The sequence below is a fragment of the Pongo pygmaeus genome, chromosome Y (assembly GCF_028885625.2).
Source record: "Pongo pygmaeus isolate AG05252 chromosome Y, NHGRI_mPonPyg2-v2.0_pri, whole genome shotgun sequence".
NCBI classification, from domain to species: domain Eukaryota; kingdom Metazoa; phylum Chordata; class Mammalia; order Primates; family Hominidae; genus Pongo; species Pongo pygmaeus.
In genome coordinates, this window is record NC_072397.2 from 13,717,994 (window position 1) to 13,738,017 (window position 20,024).

The following is a 20,024-nucleotide window of genomic DNA, read 5'->3' on the forward strand; positions in this document are numbered from 1 at the left end:
CTGCTCCACCTTGGACTTCTCTTTGTTTTGGTTCTTGCCTTTCCCAGATAGCCCCTGCGAGGCTCAGGATGAAGGGAGGCAATGAGGTCAAACACCCAGCCATCTTTTGCTGACACCCACCTCTGGTGTCTCAGGTATGATTCTATCACCCAAAGACACCTCAGCAACACACCAGACTATTTTCCAATTCCCATGGGATTCAATTTTGCACACTGCCTCCTTCAGGAATGGAGTCAGAAGAGTAGTTTCCAGTGACCAGCTGATAGTTTGGAAACGTCCCCTACTCAAGTGGGATCCAACCATGGAGATGGCCCAAAGGTGCCCTGAGATTGAGACTTTTAGGGTCCTGCAATGAGGTTTTGTAGGCAGCCCTTTTTTCCTATACCAGGCCAGCTCTGCTTGTGCCATTTTTCTCTGTTTAGGAAGGCTGAAATCTCTGACAGCCTGGAGCCTGAGCCCACCTCATGAATGTGCCTCTGCTAGTCTCAGGGTACCATGCCTGATTGAGAGCTCTGTCTGGTGTCAGAATGAATGTACCATTGACTAGCAACAAGTCCTTGTGGCTTGGCAGAGAAGAAGACCTCCATGGAGGTGCATAGGCAGTGGACTCTAATTTGTCTTCTCTGTGGCATCCACAGGATTGTCCCATGATTCTAGGAGAGAGCAGACATCAGTCAGCCTGAAGAAAGGTCAAGCAGAATCCCAGGAATAACTTTATGAAACTGACCCCACTGTGATGTCTAGGTAAAAGACAACTCTGTTCCTTGGGGTTGCTGTCTTCCAGGTGGGGCCTTCTGCAGAACCATGTGGTCTCAGAAGCTGATAGGCTGTGTTTCTGTGGGCGTTGAGAGTGTTAGATGTCTGCATGTGTGGATGGCATTGAATGTGTCTGTGGATGTGTGTGTTTGTGTGTGTTGAGTGCCTATAAATGGAGTTTATAGTGCCTATAAATGGTGTGCCTATAAATGAAGTGCCTATAAATTCCTATAAAAGGAATGTGGCTAACGCACTTCAATGAATTTTCTTTGAGTCTGCCAACCTTTTGATGGCCTATCTGTGTGGCTCTGCTTGGGCTTTGGGACTCTGTGTTCTTTGTTTTTTGGTGGATCATAAATCTGCAATGAATTGGGAGGCGGGCTGAGACCCGCCAGCATCCAAGTCACCTACTCCCTCAAAAAAAGCCACTCTTCTAGGAAGAACAGGAGCACAACGCACCAAAAAAAAAAAAAAAAACAAAAAAAAAAAACACAAATCTCTCCCAGTGTTCTGTTGTCCTGCAACCAACCCAGTGTGAGACAGTAGTAGTACTGTCCGCAGGGTTTCTTGAGATCATATTGAATTTGGTTCCCATTCAAGCAGGTGTTTCATGACATGAGCGGGTACTCCATCTACTTGGCTTTTCATCTTTGGACATCAAGTGTGAGCAGCAAAAGGGTCACATAGGGGTGAAGATACAATCTGTTGAGGGGGGGACAGGGTCCCACAACTTCATCTGCAAAAAAAAATAAATGAACACAGATGACACAGATCGTGTTTCCAACTCCATCCTCACATTCCTTTAATTGCACAATTAGTCCACACAATGGCTCAGTGTTAAAGTGGGAGTATTCCAAGGAGCAAGGAACATTTGAAATGCAAATTAGGGCCACCCTGAAAAGTTCTGGATTTGAGAGCTTTCATACCGGGAGTCAAATGGGAGTGAAATGGATTGATGCTAGGTGGAATGTGGTCTCCATAATTGCCTCTTCTTTCTTTGCCTTCCATGTTTCTTGTCATCCTAGGGTTTACTTTTTCTGGCTCAATGACTTCTACACTAAACATTTCCTCATTCATGGAGAAAAACCCTCATGGGAATTTACTGTGTGATTGTTTCCTTCTAAACACTGTCACATTTTAATAACTGGGCAGCTTTGATAACTTTTAAATCATAAATTCCTGTTACAGGCTCCAACAAGGAAACACTTGTTTTTCCCCTTCTATTGGAGGACAGCATAATTCCTGTAGGATGAGATGCAGGCAGCCATGTTTGGCTTTTGCCTGGTAATATGTCCCCTGTTTCATTTCATTTGAACTGCCTTTTCCTTGTAGAAGGGCTCTTTCACTGGGCTATTGCTAAATGGAACTGCTTTTGCCCACATATTATTCAGCTGCCAGGGACTTCAGAGAGCAAGTTGGACTTCGGATATGCTCACTGCACTCCAGGTTGTGGGTCGTTGTCTCATTGTTGAAGGTGAGTTAGTTTGCACTTTGCAGGAGGCCTTTGTGTTTTCTGATAGGAGTCATTGAACATTGCTTGGACTACAGAACAAGACAGCTCATTCTCTCAGGTGTGCCTCGATTTGTCTTTGCTTTCATGAGGAATCCACAGTGTCCTTCAAGAGAACAACATGACACAATTTTCAGGCTTGCCATCACAACAACAGCACTTAAGACACTGTCTCATCCTCATCTGCACTGGTGAAAGGCCAGTCTGAGGTATGAGAACACTGTCCCTCATCAGACATGACTTTGTTGGGGTTCCTAATTTTCCCAGAGAGTGCCTGCAAGACCCAGGATGAAAGGAAGGAGTGAGGTCTAGATCCTGGCCATCATTCACTGACACCCTCCTTTGGCATTTCAGGTATGATTCTATCACTCAAAGAACCCTCAACAACACACCAGAACATATTCCATTCCCTATGAAACCAGATTCTTGCACACAGCCCCTTTTGGGAATGGAGTCAGAAGAGCAGTTTCCAGCGACCAGCTCACTTTCTCAAAACATCTCCTCCTGCAGTGCGACATGACCATGGAGTCAGCCGTAAGTGGCCCTGAGTTCAAGACTTTTAGTGTCTTGCAGTAGGTTTTCATAGGCAGTGTTTTCTCAATACCAGGTCGGCTCTGCCTCTACCATATTCATCTGGGTAGGCAAGCTGACACATCTGACAGCCAGATGCCTGAGCCTGCATTATGGATGGGCATACACTAGTATCAGAGCACCAGGCGTGATTGTGAGATCTGGCTAGAATCACAATGAAGGTCACTTATTGCCAAGGAAAAAGTTCCTATAGCTTGGTGGAGAAGGAGAAATGCATGCATGTGTGTTGGTGGTGGACTCTTGCCTGTCTTCTCTGCTGTATCCATGGACTTGTCCCATGATCCTAGGAGAGGGCAGATGTGAGTCAGCCTGAAGAAACATCAAGCACAGCCACAGAAATAAACTGTGAAATCTGTAAGGATCCAAAAAGATCTGCAGTATTCCTCAGGCCTGCCTAGATGTTGTAGGAGTGGGTCTTTTTGAAACTTGCCCCAGTGTGATTTCTAAGTGTAGCCCAACTGTTTCTTGGGTTGCTTTCTTCCAGTGGGGATTCCTGCAGAACTACACAGCCTCAGGAGCTGCCAGGCTGTGTTTTCCTGTGGGAATGTTGTGAGTGCTGGATATCTGCATGTGTGTGTGGCATTGTGGTTTTGTTTGTGTGTGTGTGTGTGTGTGTGTGTGTGTGAGAGACTGTAAGTGTAGTCTCCTTAAAGGAATGCTGCTAACACATTTCATGACTTCCTGTTTTTGAGTCTCCCAAGCTTTTGGTGGCCTGTGTAGCTCTGCTTGTGCTGTGGACTCTCTCCAATATGGTGCTTCCTTCACAACAATGCAGCCTCAGGAGATGCTGGGCTGTGTGTTTCTGTGAGAGTGCTGTGAGTGTTGGATGTCTGAGTGTGGTTGTGACATTGTGTGTACAAAAAAGCCACTCTTCTATTAACAAGAGGAACGCACCACACCAAAAAAGAGACATCTCCCGGTGTTTCATTGTCCTGTGGCCAACCTAGGGAGAGATACTAGCAGTTTTGTCTGAAGGGCCCCTTGATTTAACCTCTAATTCAAGTCCCAGCTAAGCAAGTGACTCACGTCTTGATGGGGGAGGGCACTCCTCCAACATCGTAAGATTCCATCCTGGGACATAGAGTGTGGGCAGCAATAAGGTCAGATAGGGTGAGGGGTACATGGGGTACCTCAAGATCACCTACAAATAAAATGAAGACAGATGACACAGAAAGTACTTCCAACTCCATAGCCCAGTGCTCAGGTGGAAGTACTCCAACATGCAGGGAATATTTCAAGTACAAACTGGGGCCATCCTGGTGAACTCCTGATGTGAGGGCTTTCATATTGGGAGCCAAAGCAGAGCATGGTAGATTAATGCTAGGTGGAATGTGGCCTCCGCACTTGCCTCTTCTTTTTCTGACTTCCATGTTCCTCTTCAGCCTGGGGTTTCCTGTGTTTGGCTCCACATCTTCCACACTAAAAGTTTCCCAGTTGAAAGGTGATGACTCTCATGGGAATACATTGCATGATTGTTTCTTTCTAAACTTTGTCTCATTTCAGTGACTGGTCAGCTATGATACTTTTTAAAGGGTAAATTCCCATTACAGCCACCAACATGGAAACAGTTGTTCTCCCACTTTTATCAGAAGGCTGCATGATTCCTGTAGGATAAGAAGCAGACTGCCATATCTGTATTTGCCTGGTAATCCTGGCTCTGTTTCACTTCATCTGCATGTCCCTCCTTGCTGTGGACTAGATGTTTCATTGGCTCTTGCTGGATGGGACTGCCTCTCCCTACAGATCTTTTGGCTGCCAGGAATGTTAGGAAGCAAAAAAGACTTTGCATAGACTGCCTACATTCCAGGTTGTGGGTTGTGGTCTCATTGTGGGGACTGATGTTGTTTACACTTTGCAGGAGGGTTTTGGGTCCTCTGACAGGACTCTTTGAACATTGCTTGGACTCTGGCACAAGTCAGCTCCTTCTCTCAGGTGAGCCTTCATTTTTCTTTCTTTCACAGGGGATCCACCTCGCCCCTAATCAGCACTCCTGGACACTTTTTTCTGGCTTGTAATCACCACAGACAGCCTCTGAAACACTGTCTTAACCTCATTTACACTCGTGAGAGGCCAGTTTGAAGTGTGAGAACAATGCTTTATCTTGGACTTGCTTTTGTCATGGTTCCTGCCTTTCCCTAAGTGCCTCTGTGAGGCCCAGGAGAAAGGGAGGCAGTGAGGTCCAGAGCCTGGCCATCTTTCACTGACACCAGCCTTTTTGGTCTCAGTGATGATTCCAACACCCAGAGACCCCTCAGAAACTCACCAGATGGTATTCCAATGCCCGTGGGAATGGACTTGCCCACAGCCTCTTTCAGGAATGGAAGCAGAGAAGCAGATTGCAGTGACCACCTCACAGTCTCAAAATGATTCCTCCTTCCTCAGAACCTGATCCTGGAGGCTGCCAAAAAGGGCCATATTGTTTAGACATTTTGGGTCTAGCAGTGGATTATGGCAGGCAGTGTTTTTCCCAATACAAGCCCAGCTCTGCCTGTGCCATATTCCTCTACTTAGGCAGGCTGATAGCTTTGAGAGCCAGGTGCCAGAACCTGCCTCATAAATGTGAATGCCCTCATCTCAAAGCACCAGGCCTGAGTTGTGAGCTCTGCCTAGCATCACAGTGAATGTCACCATTGCCTAGTGACAAGTTCCTCCGGATTGGCAGAGAAGGAGACTTTTTGGAGATGTGGCAGCTGTGGATTCTCTCCTTTTTCTCTGTTGGATTTACGGGATAGTCCCATGATCCTAGGAGAGTGCAGACCTGAGATAGTCTGAAAAAAAAACATCAATCAGAGCCCCAGGAATAAACCAGGTATTCCCAAAGGATCCAAAAGGATCTGTATGATGCATCAGGCCTGCCTAGATGTTGTAGGTGTGAGTCTTTTTGAAACTTGTCTCACTGTGATTTCTAGATACAACCCTACTGTGTTCCTCTCTGTTGCTCCCTCCCAAGTGGAACTTCCTGCAGAACCACATACCCTTGGGACCTGCTGAGCTGTGTGTTTCCATGGGTGTTGTGAGTATTGGAGGTCTGTGTCTGTGTGGCATTGAGTTGAGTGTGCGTTTGTGTGTGTGCCTGTAAGTGGAGTCTGCTTAAAGAAATGTGGCTTACACACCACAGCTCTTTATTTTGTTGAGTATCCCAACCTTTTGGTATCTTTCTGTGTGTTTCTGTTTGGGACACAGAGCTCCACATGCTTGATTTTTCTGTGAATCATGAATCCACAGTGAATTAAGAGGATGGTGGAGACATCCCACTCTCCAAATCAGCTCCTTCTGCAAATAAAGCCACTCTTATAGAAGGAAAATGAGCACACCACACCTAAGAACAGACATATACAAGTTTTTAGTTGTCCTACAGCCCACCCAGGGAGAGACACAAGCAGTCCTGTCCTCAGGGAATCTTAAATGTACCTCAAATTCTGTTCCAAGGCTAGCAGGTGCTTTGTGTCATGAGGAGCACTCCTCCATAACCTTGGGTATTCACTCTTGGACACAGTGTAAGCAGCAATATCAGATATGGATGAGGATACAATCTGGTGATGGGTGGATGGGGACTCGCACCTTCACCTGCAAATAAGGTGAAGACAAATGACACAGAAGGTGTGTCCAACTGCATCCCCTTATTTGCACAAGTAGCTCACACCATGGCCTGTTGTTCAGGTTGGAGTACACCAACCTGCAAAGAAGATTTGGAGTGCAAACTGGGACATCCTGGCAAACTCTTGATTTGTGGGCTTTCATATCTGGAGTTAAGTGGAAGTGGGATGGTCTGATGCTGGGTAGGATGTGGTCTCCACACTTTCCTTTTCTTTCCGGACTTCCATATTCTTCGTTGGCTTAGGATATTTTGCATGTGGCTTGACATCTTCCACACTAAACGTTTCCCACTTCACGGAGGTTGAACTCATGGGAATGCATTACATGAGTGTTTCCTTTTAAACATTGTCAGGTTTTAATGACTGGGCAGCTGTATTTCTTCTAAAACCATAAATTCCCATTACAGCTGCTATTAAGGAAACTCTTGTTCTCCCATTTTTATCAGAAGGCTTCATTACTCCTGTTGGATGAGAAGCAGGTAGCCTTGCCTGCATTTGCCTGGTAATCAAGGCTCTGTTTCACTTCATCTGCACTTTCTTTCTCATTGTGGAGGGAGTCTTTCATTAAGATTTTACTAAATGGGACTGCCTCTCACAAGAGATCTTTTGGCTGCCAGGAATTTCAGGGAGAAAAGGGACCTTGGGTAGGCTGACTGTGCTTCAGGATGTGTGACATGGTCTTTTTGTTGTGGTTGAGGTTGTTTGCACTTTGTAGGAGGCTTTTAGGTCCTCTGGCAGAAATTTTGAACATTTCTGAGACTCCAGCCCAAGTCAGCTCATTCTCACAGATGAGCCCTGATTTTTCTTAACTTTCATTATGACCCCACATTGCCCATCCACAGCATTACTCGACAGCTTTTTTGGCTTGCAACTGCCACAGATGGCCCCTGTGACACTGTCTTAAGCTTTTCTGCACCTGTGAAAGGATAGTTCTAGATGTAAGATCATTGCTCACCTTGAACTTAATTTTGTGAGGCCAAGATGAAGGAAGGCAGTGAGGTCAAGGCTATGGCTTTATTTCACAGACATCTGCCTCTCAGGTCTCAGGTATGATTCTACCACCCAAAGGCCCCGCAACAACTCCCAAGCCTACATTCCAATTCTCATGGGAACTGATTCTTGCACACAGCCACTTTGGGGAATGCAGCAGAAAAACAGTTTCCAGAGACCACCTTACAGTCTCAAAACACCTCCTTCTGCAGTGGGATCTGACAAAGAAACAGCTCAAAGAGGCCATAAGTTTGAGACTTCAAGGGTCCTGCAGTGGGTTATCACAGGAGCGATTTTCCCAATACCATGCTGTTTCTGCAGTTTCCCCTACCTATGCAGGCTGAAAGCACTGACAGTAGGGCGCCCAAGCCTGCCTTGCGAATGCACATGCCCTAGTCTCAGGGCACAGGCCTCAGCTGTGATCTCTGGCTAGTGTCAAAGTGAATGCCACCCTTGCCTAGCGACAAGTCCCTGTTGCTTGGTGGAGAAGGAGACTTCCCTAGAGGTGTGTTTGCAGTGGACTTTTGCCTGTTTATTCTGTGGGATCCACAGAATAGTCCCATGATCCTAGGAGAGGGCAGACATGAGCCAGCCTGAAGGAATATCAAGCAGAGCCCCAGGAATAAACCAAAAAATCCCTAAGAATCCAAAAGGATAAGCAAGATGTCTCAGGACTGCCTAGAGATTGTAGGGGTGACTATTACTGAAATTTGCCTCACTGTGATTTCCAGCTACAGCCCTCCTGTTTTCCCCGACGTTGTGCCCTCCCAGGTGAGGCTTTCTGCAGAACCACTCAGCCTCAGGATCTGCCAGGCTGTGTGTCTCTCTGGAAGTGTTGTGAGTGTTTGATGTTTGTGTGTGTGTGTGGCTATGTGTCTGTGTGTGTGTTTGTGTTTGTGTGTGTGTGTGTGTGCCTGTAAGTGAAATCTGCTTAAAGGAATGTGGATAACGCACTACAGCCCTTCTTGTATTTGAATCTCCCAAGCTTTTGGTAGCCTGCCTGTGTGGCTCTGCTTGGGCTGTGGGGCTCCATGTTCTTTACTTTTCTGTGGATCATGATTCCACAGTGATTTGGGAGGTGGGCCATGACCCGCTGGCATCCCAATCAACTCCCCCTGCAATAAAGCCACACTAAAACATTTCCCATTTCATGGAGGAGACTCATAAAAATCCATTGCATGAGTTTTTCATCTTAACACTGTCACATTTTAATTACTTGGCAGCTGTGATACTTTTAAAACCGTGAATTCATTACAGCTGCCATCATGGAAACTCTTGTTCTTCCACTCCTATCAGAGGGCTGCAGGATTCCAGTAGGATGAGAAGCAGGCAGCCATGCCTGGCATTTGCCTGACATTCTGGGCTCTGTTCCATTTCATCTGCATATCCTTTCTCACTGTGGAGGGGGTCTTTCACTGGGCTATGGCTAGATGGTACTGCCTCTCATCACAGATCTTTTGGCTGCAGGAATTTCAGGGTGCAGAAATGACTTCATGTAGGCTGGCTGCACTCTAGGTTGTGGGTCATGGTCTCATGGTGGCAGCTGAGGTGGTTTGCACTTTTTAGGAGGATTTAAGCATTCCAACATGAATTTTTTAACATGTTTGGACTCCAACATAATTCAGCTCCTTCTCTCAGGTGAGTCTTGATTATTATTTGCTTTCATAGTGTGTCCACATTGACCCTCAACAGCACTACTGGACATCCTTTTCAGGTATGCAAGGGCCACAGAGGGCATCTGAGACATTGTCTCAACTTCATCTGCACCCATGGGAGGCCTTTCCAGGTGTGAGAACACCGCTCCACATTGGACTTGACTTTGTCAGTGTTCCTGGCTTTTCCAGAGAGCCATTGTGAGGCCCAGGATGAAGGTAAGCAGTGAGGTTAAGGGTCTAACCATTTTTCAATGACACCCACCTGTAGGGTCTCAGGTATGTTTCCATCACCTAAAGACCCCTCAACATCTCAGCAGTCTATATTCCAATTCCCATGGGACCTGCTTCCTGCACACAGCCTCTTTCAGAATGGATTCAGAAGAGTAGTTATCATTGACCACCTCAGTCTTGAAATACCTCCTCTTTTAGTGGGACCCGATCACAGAGATGTCCCGAAGGGGCCCTAAAGTTCAAATTTTTAGGGTCCTGCAGTGGGTTATTACAGGCAACCTTTTTCCTGATACCTGGCCAGCTCTGCCTGTACCATTTTCCTCTCCTGAACTGTGAGCTCACGCTAGAGTCTCAGTGAATGCCACCTTTGTCTAGCGACAAGCCCCTGTGGATTGGCAGAGAAGGCTATCTCGATGGAAGTGCTTTGGCCATGGACTCTGGACTGTCTTCTTTGTGGGAGCCATGGATCCTTGAGAGGGCAGATGTCAGCCAGACTGATGGAACATAAAGCAGAGCACAATAAATAAACCATGAAATCCCTACACATCCAAAAGTATCTGCATGATGCCTTCGACTTGCCTAGAGGTTGTAGGGTGAGTCTTTTTCAAACTTCCCCCACTGTGAATTCCAGGTACAGCCCGCCTGTCTCCCATATGGTTGCTCTCTTCCAGGTGGAGATTCCTGCAGAACCACACAATGTCAGAAGATGCCAGGCTGTGTTTCTGTGGAAGTGTTTTGTGGGTGATTGATGTCTGTATGTGCTTGTGGCTTGATGTGTTTCTGTGTGTGTGTGTGCGTGTTTGTGTGTGTGTGTATGTGTGCATGCATCTGTAACAGGAGTCCACTTAGTGGAATGAGGCTAATGTGCTACAGTTCTTATTTATTTTATTTTATTTTATTTTATTTTATTTTATTTTATTTTATTTTGTTAGTCTCCTAACTTTTTGGTGGCCTGTCTGTGTGACTCTGCTTAGGCTGTGGTTCATGTAGTTCAGTGTTTTGTTTTTTGTGGGGGGGATCATAAATCTGCAGCAAATAGGAAGGCTGGCTGAAAACCACCAGATTCCAAATCACCTCCCCCTGGAAAAAAAAAACAAAAAACTACTGTTCTAAAGAGAAGAGGAGCGCATTGCATCCAAGACCAGACACCTCTCAATGTTTCATTGTTCTGCAGCCAACCTAGGGAGAGACACTAGCAGTCCAGTCCACAGGGACTCTTCAATTTACCCCATATTCAGTTCTTAGCTGAGCAGGTGCTTCATGTCCTGAAGGGGCACTCCTGCATCATTGTGAAATTTCATTGTGGATTAGAGTGTATGAGCAGCAATAAAGTCAGATAGGGCTTAGGATACAATCTGGTGAGGAGGTGATATCATCCTACACCTTCAAATGCAAAAAATTAAGACTCATGACACAGAAGGTGCTCCCAACTGCATCCCCACATTCCCTTAATTGCACAAGCAGTCTACACCATGGCCCAGTGTTAATGCAGGGGTATTGCAACATGCAGGGTACATTTGGAGGATAAACAGTGCCATCCTGGTAAACTCTCCATCTGAGGGCTTTCAAACCCAGGGCCAAATGGGAGGGGGATGAATTGATGTTTTGTGGGATGTGTCGTCCTCACACTTGTGTCTTTTTATCCTGACTTCCATGTTCTTTCTCAGCCTAGGGTTTCCTGGGTCTGGTTTCCAGTCTTTCTCAGTAAACTTTTTCCAGTTCATGAAGAATGACCCTCATGGAAATTCATTTCATTATTATTTTCTTCTAAACTCTGCCATATTTTAATGACTGGGCAGCTGTGATAAATTTAAAATCATTAATTCCCATTACAGTCACCAAAAAGGAAACTCTTATCCTCCCACTTCTATCAGAGGGCTGCATGATTCCAGTAGGATGAGAAGCAGGCAGCCTTGTCTGGCTTTTGGCTGGTAATCTAGGCTGTTTCATTTCATCTGCAAGTCCTTTCTCATTGCAGAGGGTGTCATTCATTGGGTTGTTGCTGGATGGGACTCACACTCACCATGTATCATTTGGCTGCCAGCGATTTCATGAAGCAAAAGGGACTTCAAATAGGCTTTCTGCACTCCAGGTTATAGATTGTGGTCTTGATGTGGGAGCTGAGGGTTTTTGTACTTCTCTGGAGGTTTTTGGGTTCTCTGATAGGAATCTTGGAATGCTGAGGGGACTCAAGCACAAATCAGTTCATTCTGCCAGGTGAGCCTTGATTTTTTTGTTCCTTTCGTGTGTGGTCCACTGTGTCCCTCCACGCCACTACTGGGCACCATTTTCAGTCTGGCAATCACCAGAGACAGCATCTGATACATTGTCTCAACCTCATCTGCAGCTGTGAGAGGTCTTTCAGGTGTGAGTACACTGCTCCACCTTGGATTTGCCATTGTCGGTGTTACAGGATTTCCCAGACAGTGGCAGCAAGGCCCAGGATGAAAGGAGGCAGTGAGGCTAAAGGCCAGCAATCTTTCACTGACATCTGCCTCTGGGGTGTCAGGTATGATTCCTTCACCTAAAGACCCCTCAACAACTTACCAGACTATATTCTGATCCCCATAAGACCTTATTCTTGCACACAGCCCCTTTTGGGAGTGGAGTCAGGAGAGTAGTTTCCAGTGACCACCACAGAGTCTCAAAATGCCTCATTCTCCAGTGGGACCTGATCACAGCAATGTCTTGAAGGAGCCATAAGGTGGAAACTTTTAGGGTCCAGCAGTGGATTATCACATGCAGGCTTTTCCTGCTACCAAGCCGGCTCTGGCTGTACCATTTCCCACTGCTTAGGCAGCCTGACAGCTCTGACAGTCAGGTGCCAGAGTCCCCTTTGTGAATGTGCATGTGCTTGTCTCAGGGCACCAGGCCTGAGCTGTGAGCTCTGGTTAGAGTCACAATGAATACCACTTTTGCCTGGCAACAATTCCCTGCCTGTTGGCAGTAAAGGACACCTCCTTGGAGGTGTGGCAGTGGTGGACTCTCCCTGGTCTACTCTGTGGGATCCACAGAATAGTCCCATGACCCTAGTAGAGGGCAGAGGTGAGCCAGGCTGAAGAAACTTCAAGCACAGCCCAAGAAATAAACCCAAAATCCTTACCTATCCAAAATAATCTGAACGATGCCTCAGGCTTGCCTAGAGGTTGTAGGGTGACTCTTTATGAAACTTGCCCAACTGTGATTTCTAGGTACAGCCCACCTGTGTTTCCCATGGATGCTCTCTCCCTGGTTCCTGTAGAACCAAGCATCCTCAGAAGCTGTTGGGCTGTGTTTCTGTGGGAGTGTTTTGTAGGTGTTTGATGTCTGCATGTGCTTGGGGCTTTGTGTGTGTGTGCGTGTGTGTGTGTGTGTGTGTGTCTGTAATAGGCAACTGCTTAAAGGAATTGGGCTAATGCACTGTAGCGCTTTTTTTGTTAGTTTGTTTTTTGTTTTTTAGTCTCCTAACTTTTTGGTGGCCTGTCTGTGGATCAAGAATTTGCAGTGAATTGGGAGGCTGGATGAGACCTGCCAGGTTCCAAATCACCTCCCCCTGCAAGAAAAAAAAAAAAAAAAAACCACTCTTCTAGAGAGAAGAAGAACAAACCACACCCAAGAACAGACATCTTCCTATGTTTCACTGTCCTGGAGTCAACCCAGGGAGAGGCAATAGCAGTCCTGTCCACAGGGGCCCTTGAATTTAAATCAAATTCAGTTCCCTGCTGAGCAGGTGCTTCACATAATGTGGGGCACTCCTGCATCATCTAAGGATTTCATTTTGGATTACAGAATGTGAGCAATAATAATGTCAGATAGGGGTGAGAATACATTCTGGTGAGGGGTGGTTACTGCCCCCACCTTCACCTGCAAGAAAGTGAAGACCCATGACACATAAGGTGCTTTCAACTGCATCCCCACATTCCCTTAATTGCACAAGCAGTCTCCACCATGGCCCAGTGTTCATGTGGGAGTACTCCAACGTGCAGGGAATATTTAGAGTGCAAACTGGGGCCATCCTGGCAAACTCTGAATATGAGGACTCTCAAACCCAGAGCCAAATGGGAGTGGGATGGATTGATGCTGGGTTGTGTGTGGCCTCCACACTTCCATCTTCTTTTCCTGCCTTCCATATTTCTCTTCTTCTTAGGGTTTCCTAGGTCTGGCTCCATGTCTTTCACACTAAATATTTCCCATGTCATGGAGGACGACCCTCATGGAAATCTATTACATGAGTGTTTCCTTCTAAACACTGTCACGTATTAATGACTGGGCAACTGTGATACTTTTAACACCATAAATTCCTGTTACAGCCGCCAACAAGGAAATCTTATTCTCCCACTTCTATTGAAAGGCTGCATTATTCCTTTTGGATGAGAAGCATGCAGCCATGACTGGCTTTTGGCTGGTTATCTAGGCTCTGCTTTATTTCCTCTGCACATCCTTTCTCATTGTGGAGGTTGCCTTTCATTGGACTGTTGCTGGATAAGACTGCTTCTTTCACAGATCTTTTGACTGCCAGAAATTTCAAGGAGCAAAAGGGACTTTGAATAGGCTTTTTGTGCTCAAGGTTTGGGTTTCTGTTCTCAATGTGGGGGCTGGGGTTCTTTGCACTTTGCAGAAGGCTTTTGAGTCTTCTGAAAGGAATCTTGGAACATTGCTACGACTCCAGTACAAATCAGCTCATTCTTTTAGGTGAGCTTTGATTTTTTTTTTTTCATGTAGGATCCACTGTGTTTTTCAACAGTACTAATGGACACCCTTTTCAGGCTGTCAATCACCACTGAAGGCATCTGAGAAGTTGTCTCAATGTCATCTGCACCTGCAAGAGGCCTTTCCCTGGTATAAGAACACTACTCCAACTTGGACTTGACTTTGTTGCTGTTCCTGGCTTTCCCAGAGAGACACTGAGAGGCCTAGGATGAAGGAAGACAGTGAGGCTAAGGGCCCAACCATCTTTCACTGACACCCACCTCTGGGGTCTCAGGTATGATTCCATCACCTAAAGACTCTCAAAAACTCACCAGACTATATTCCAATCCCCATGGGACCCCATTCTTGCACACAGCCTCTTTTGGTAATGGAGTCAGAAGAGTAGTTTTTATGCACCACCTCAAAGTCTCAAAACACCTCCTCCTCCAATGTGAAATGACCACAGACATGTTTCAAAGGGGTCCTATGGGGAAACTTTTAGGGTCCTGCAGTAGTTTATCTCAGGTAATCTTTTTCCTGATACCAAGCCGGCTCTGACTGTACCACTTTTCACTGCTTAGGCAGTCTGACAGCTCTGACAGCCGGGCACCAGAGGTGGCTTTGTGAATGCTCATGTGCTTTTCTCAGAGCATCAGGCCTGAGGTGTGAGCTCTGGCTAGAGTTGCAATGTATGCCAACTTTGCCTAATGACAAGTCCCTGCAGCTTGCCAGAGAAGACCTCCTGGGAGGTGTGTTTGCTATGGACTCTCCCCTGTGTTCTCTTTAGGATCCACGTAATAATCCCATGATCCTAGGAAACAGCAGACATGTACCAGGCTGCAGAAACATAAAGCAGAGCCCCATACATAAACCACAAAATCCCTACAAATCCAAAGTAATCTGCATGATGCCTCAGGCTTGCCTAGATGTTGTAGGATGAGTCATTTTGAAAATTGCCGCAATCTGATATTTAGGTATAGCCTTCCTGTGTTCCCCAGGGTAGTTCTCTCTTGATTTGGGGTTCCTGCAGAACCATGCAACCTCAAAAGCTGCCAGGCTGTGTGTTTCTGTGGGATTGTGGCAAATTTCATTTGCATGTGTCTGTGGCCTTGTGTGTTTGTGTGTGTGTTTGTGTGCCCATATGTGGAGTTCCCTTAAAGAAATGTGCCTAACACACTTCAGAGCTTCTTTTTTTTTAAGTCTCACAAGCTTTTGGTGACCAGTCTGTGTGGCTTTGCCTTGACTGTGGGGCTCTGTGTCCTCTATTTTTTCTTCAGATCATGAATCTGAAGTGAATTGGGAGGCATGCTGAGATCTGCCAGCATCCAATCACCACCTTGTGAAAAATAGCCACTCTTCTAAAAAGAAGAGGAGCATACCACACCATAAAACACATCTCCCCATGTTTCATAGTCCTACAGCCAACCCAAGAAGAGATAGTAGCAGTCCTGTCTGCAGGGCCCCTTGAATGTACTGCGAACTCAATTCCCAGCCAAGCAGGTGCTTCACGTTGTGAGAGGGCACTCTGCCATTGTCTTAGGATTTCATACTGGGACATACAGTGTGAGCAGCAATAAGGTCAGATGGAGTGAGGATACAATCTGGTGAGGGGTGGATGAGGTCCTGCAACTTCACCTGCAAAAAAAAAAAAAAAAAAAAAAAAAAAAATGAAGACAGATGACACAGAAGGTGCTACCAACTCCATCCCCACATTCCCTTAAATGCACAAGTAGTCCATACTATGGCTCAGTGTTCAGGTAGGAGTACTCGAATGTGCAAGAAACATTTGGAGTGCAAACTGGTGCCATCCTAGCAAGCTCCTGATTTGAGGGCTTTCATAACTGGAGCAAAATGGGAGTGAAATGAATTGATGCTGGGTGGAATATGGCCTTTACAGTTGCATCTTCTTTTCCTGACTTCCATGTTCCTCGTCCACCCAAGGTTTCCTGGTTGTGGCTGAACGACTTCAACACTAAACTTTTAAATGTTCACGGAGAATGACCCTCATGGGAATCCATTCATAAGTGTTTCCTTCTAAACACTGTCACGTTTTAATAACTGTGCAGCTTTGATATATTTAAAACCATAATATCGTGTTACAGCTGCCTTCATCGAAACTGTTATTTTCCCACTTCTGTCAGAGGGCTACATGATTCCTGCAGAATGAGAAGCAGGCTATCATATCTGGATTTGGCTGGTAATCTAGCCTGTTTCATTTCATCTGCATGGACTTCTCGTTTTGGAGAGTTTCTTTCACTGGGCTGTTGCTGGAAGTGACTGCCATGAGCCAAAGATTATTTAGCTTCCGGGAACTTCAGAGAGCAAAAGGGACTTCAGGTAGGCAGATTGTGCTCCAGATAGTGGTTCATTGTCTCTCTGTGGGGGCTGAGGTTGTTTGCACTTTTTAGGAGGCTTTGGGCCCTCTGACAGGAATCTTTGAATGTTGCTTTGACTCTAGCACAAGTAAGTTCATTTGCTCAGTGGAGCCTTAATTTTTCTTTGGTTTCATGCGGGGTCCATAGTCCTCCTCACTATGAGTCTGTTGTATGTGTATGTGTGTGTGAAAAGGGTGTGTGAAAAGGGTGTATGAACAACCTTTTCAGGCTTGCAATAGTGACAGACATCCTCCAAGACACTGTCTCAACATCATCTGTACCAATAAGAGACCAGTTTGAGGTTTGAGAACACTGCTAGATATCGGACTTGCCTTTGTCGTGTTTCCTGTCTTTCCCAGAAAAAGCATGTGAGGCCCAGGATAAAGGGAGAGGGTGAGGTCAACGGCCCAACCACCTTTCGCTGACACCCACCTCCTGGCTTGCAGGTATGATCCCATCATTTGAAGACCCCTCAACAACCAACCAGATGATATTCTAATACCAATGAGACTTGATTACTGCACACAAACTCACAAATACAGTCAAAAGAGCAGTTTCCTCAGGCCTGACTAGACGTTGTATGGGTGCATCTTTTTGAAACTTGCCACACTGTGATGCCTAGGTACAGCCCATCTGTGTTCCCCGGGGTTGCTCTCTCCTAGATGCGGCTTTCTGCAGAACCATGCAGCCTCGGGAGCTGCTGGGCCATGTTTCCTTGGGAGTGTTGCAAGTGTTGGATTTCTGCATGTGTGTGTGGGGCATGTGTTTGTGTTTGTGTGTGTACATGTGTGGCTGTATGTGGAGTCGGCTTAATGGAATGTGCCTAATGAACTTCAGCCCCTGCCCCTTTTTTTTTTGAGTGCCACACCAATCCAAAAAATAAACTGAAAATCCCTAAGGATCCAAAAGGATATGCAGGATGACTCAGGCATGCCTAGATGTTCTAGGGGTAAGTCTTTAGAAACCTACTCAACTTTCATTTCTAGGTATAGCCTGCCTGTGTTCCCCAGGGTTGCTCTTTTTCAGGTGGGGCTTCCTGCAGAACCACACAGCCTCAGGAGCTGCCAGGTTGTGTGTTTCTCTGGGAGTATTGTGAGTGTTGGATATCTGCGTGTGTGTGGCATTGGGTGCTTGTGTGTATGTGTGTGTGTGTGTGCCTATTAGAGTCTGCTTAAAGGAATGTGACTAACACATTTCACTGCTTCTCCTTTTTTGATTCTCCCAACCTTTTGGTGGCTGGTCTGTGTGGCTCTACTTTGTTTGTGGTTCTTTGTCTTCTTGATCTTACTGTGAATCTTAAATCCACTGTGAACTGGGAGATGTGCTATGAACCTCTGGTGTCCAAATCACCTCCCCCTGGAAAAAAGCTACCTTCCAGAAAGAAAAGGAGGATGCCAATCCAAAAAACAGACATCTCCTGGTGTTTCTTTGTCCTGTGGCCAACCCAAGGAGAGACACTAGCAGTCTTGTTCGAAGCACCCCTTGAATTTACCACAAGTTCTATTCTCAACTGAGCAGGTGCCAAGATCTTGACCTCACTGCCTCCCTTAATCCAGAGCCTCACAGGGGCAATCTGGGAAAGGGAGGAATCCTCTGGAAAATGCAGGAACCACCACAAAGGCAAGTCCATGTTGGAGCAGACTGGCTTCTCACGGGTGCAGGTGAGGATGAACCATTCTCTCACACCTCTCACAGGGCATCTCTGGTGATCAGAAGCCTGAAAATAGTGTCCAGTAGTGCTGTTGAGAGGCACTGTGGATTCCTCATGAAAGCAAAGAAAAATCCAAGCTCACCTGAGAGAATGAGCTTCCTTGGACTGGAGTCCAAGCAATGTTCAATGATTCCTTCAGAAGACCCAAAATCCTCCTGCAAAGTGCAAACAACCTGATCCCCAACAATGAGACCATGAGCTACAACCTGTAGGGGGCCAGCATACCTGAAGTTGCTTTTGCTTCCTGAAATCCCGGGCAGTCAATAAATCTGCTGTTAGAGACAGCCCCATCCAGCAACTGCGCAATGAAAGACCCCTTACACAATGAGAAAAGACTTGCAGATCAGTGAAACCCGGAGATAAATGGGAGTAGAATGGATAATACTGGGTGGGATGTGGCCTCTGCACTTGCATCTTCTTTTTCTGACTTCCAAGTTAAACAAAGATAAATCAAAGCTCACCAGAGAGAACAAGCTTCCTAGTGGTGAAGTCCAGGCAATATTCAATCATTCCTGTCAGAGGATAGAAAATCCTCCTGCAATGTGCAAACAACCTCGGTCCCCACAAGGAGACAATGACCCAAAACCTAGAGCACAGCCAATCTACCCGAAGTCCCTTTTGCTCTTTGAAATAGCTGACATCAAAGTAATCTGGGGTGAGAGCCAGTCCCATCCAATGACAGAATAATTAAGAGCCACTCCAGAATAAGAAGGCAATAGAGATGAAATGAAACAGAGGCCAGATTACCAGGAAAAAGCCAGACACAGATGCCTGCTTCTTCTCCTATAGGGATCAGGCAGCCCTCCACTAGAAGTGGGAGAACAAGAGTTTCCTTGTTGGCAGCTGTATTGGGAATTTACATTTTTTAAAGTATCACAGCTGCCCAGTCATTAAAACATGACAGTATTTAGAAGAAAACACTTAAGTAATTTCCATAAGGGTCATCCTTCTAAACTGGGAAATGTTTAGCATGGAAGACATTGAGCAAGAGCCAGGAAACTCTAGGTCAATGACGAACATGGAAGTCAGGAAAAGAAGAGTGAAGTGTAGAGGCCACATCCCACCCAGCATCTATTCATAACACTCCCATATGGATCTGGGTATGAAAGCCCCAAAATCTGGAGTTTGCCATGATGGCCTCAGTTTGCACACCAAAAGTTCCCTGCATGTTAGAGTACTCCCACCTGAACACCAGACCATGGAGAGGGCTGTTTGTGATACTAAAGGAATACAGGGGTGCAGTTGGAAGGACCTTCTGTGTAATCTGTCTTCCCCTTTTTTCAGGTGAAGGAATTGGACCCCATCCACCTCTCACCAGAATGTATCCTCACCCCTATCTGGCCTAATTGCTGCTCACACTCTCTGACCCAGAGTGAAATCCCAAGATGGTGGAGAAGTGCCTCCTCATAAGGGGAAGCACCTGCTTAGCTGGGAACCAAACTCAAGGTAAATTCAAGAGGCCTTATGGATAGGACTGCTTAGTATCTCTCCCTGGGTTGGCCACAGGACAAGGAAACACTGGGAGATGTCTGTTCTTGGGTGTCATATGTTCCTCCTTTTTCTAGAATAGTGGCTGTTTTTGCAGGGGGAGGTGACTTTGACTTTGGGGGGGTCTCAGCCAGCCTCCAAATTCACTGCGAATTCATGATCCAAAGAAAAACAATAAACATGGAGCTCCGCAGCCCAAGCAGAGCTACATAGATAGGACACTAAAAGGTTGGGGGACTCAAAAAAAGGAAGTGCTAAAGTGTGTTAGCCACATTTCTTTAAGCTGACTCCAGTTATAGACAGACACACACACACACACATACAAACAACAGAAGCCACACACTCACACAGACATCGAACACATGCAATACTCCCACAGAAATACCCAGCCTGGCAGCCTCTGGGTTGCATGGTACTACAGGAAACCCCAACTGGGAGAGAGCAACCACAAGA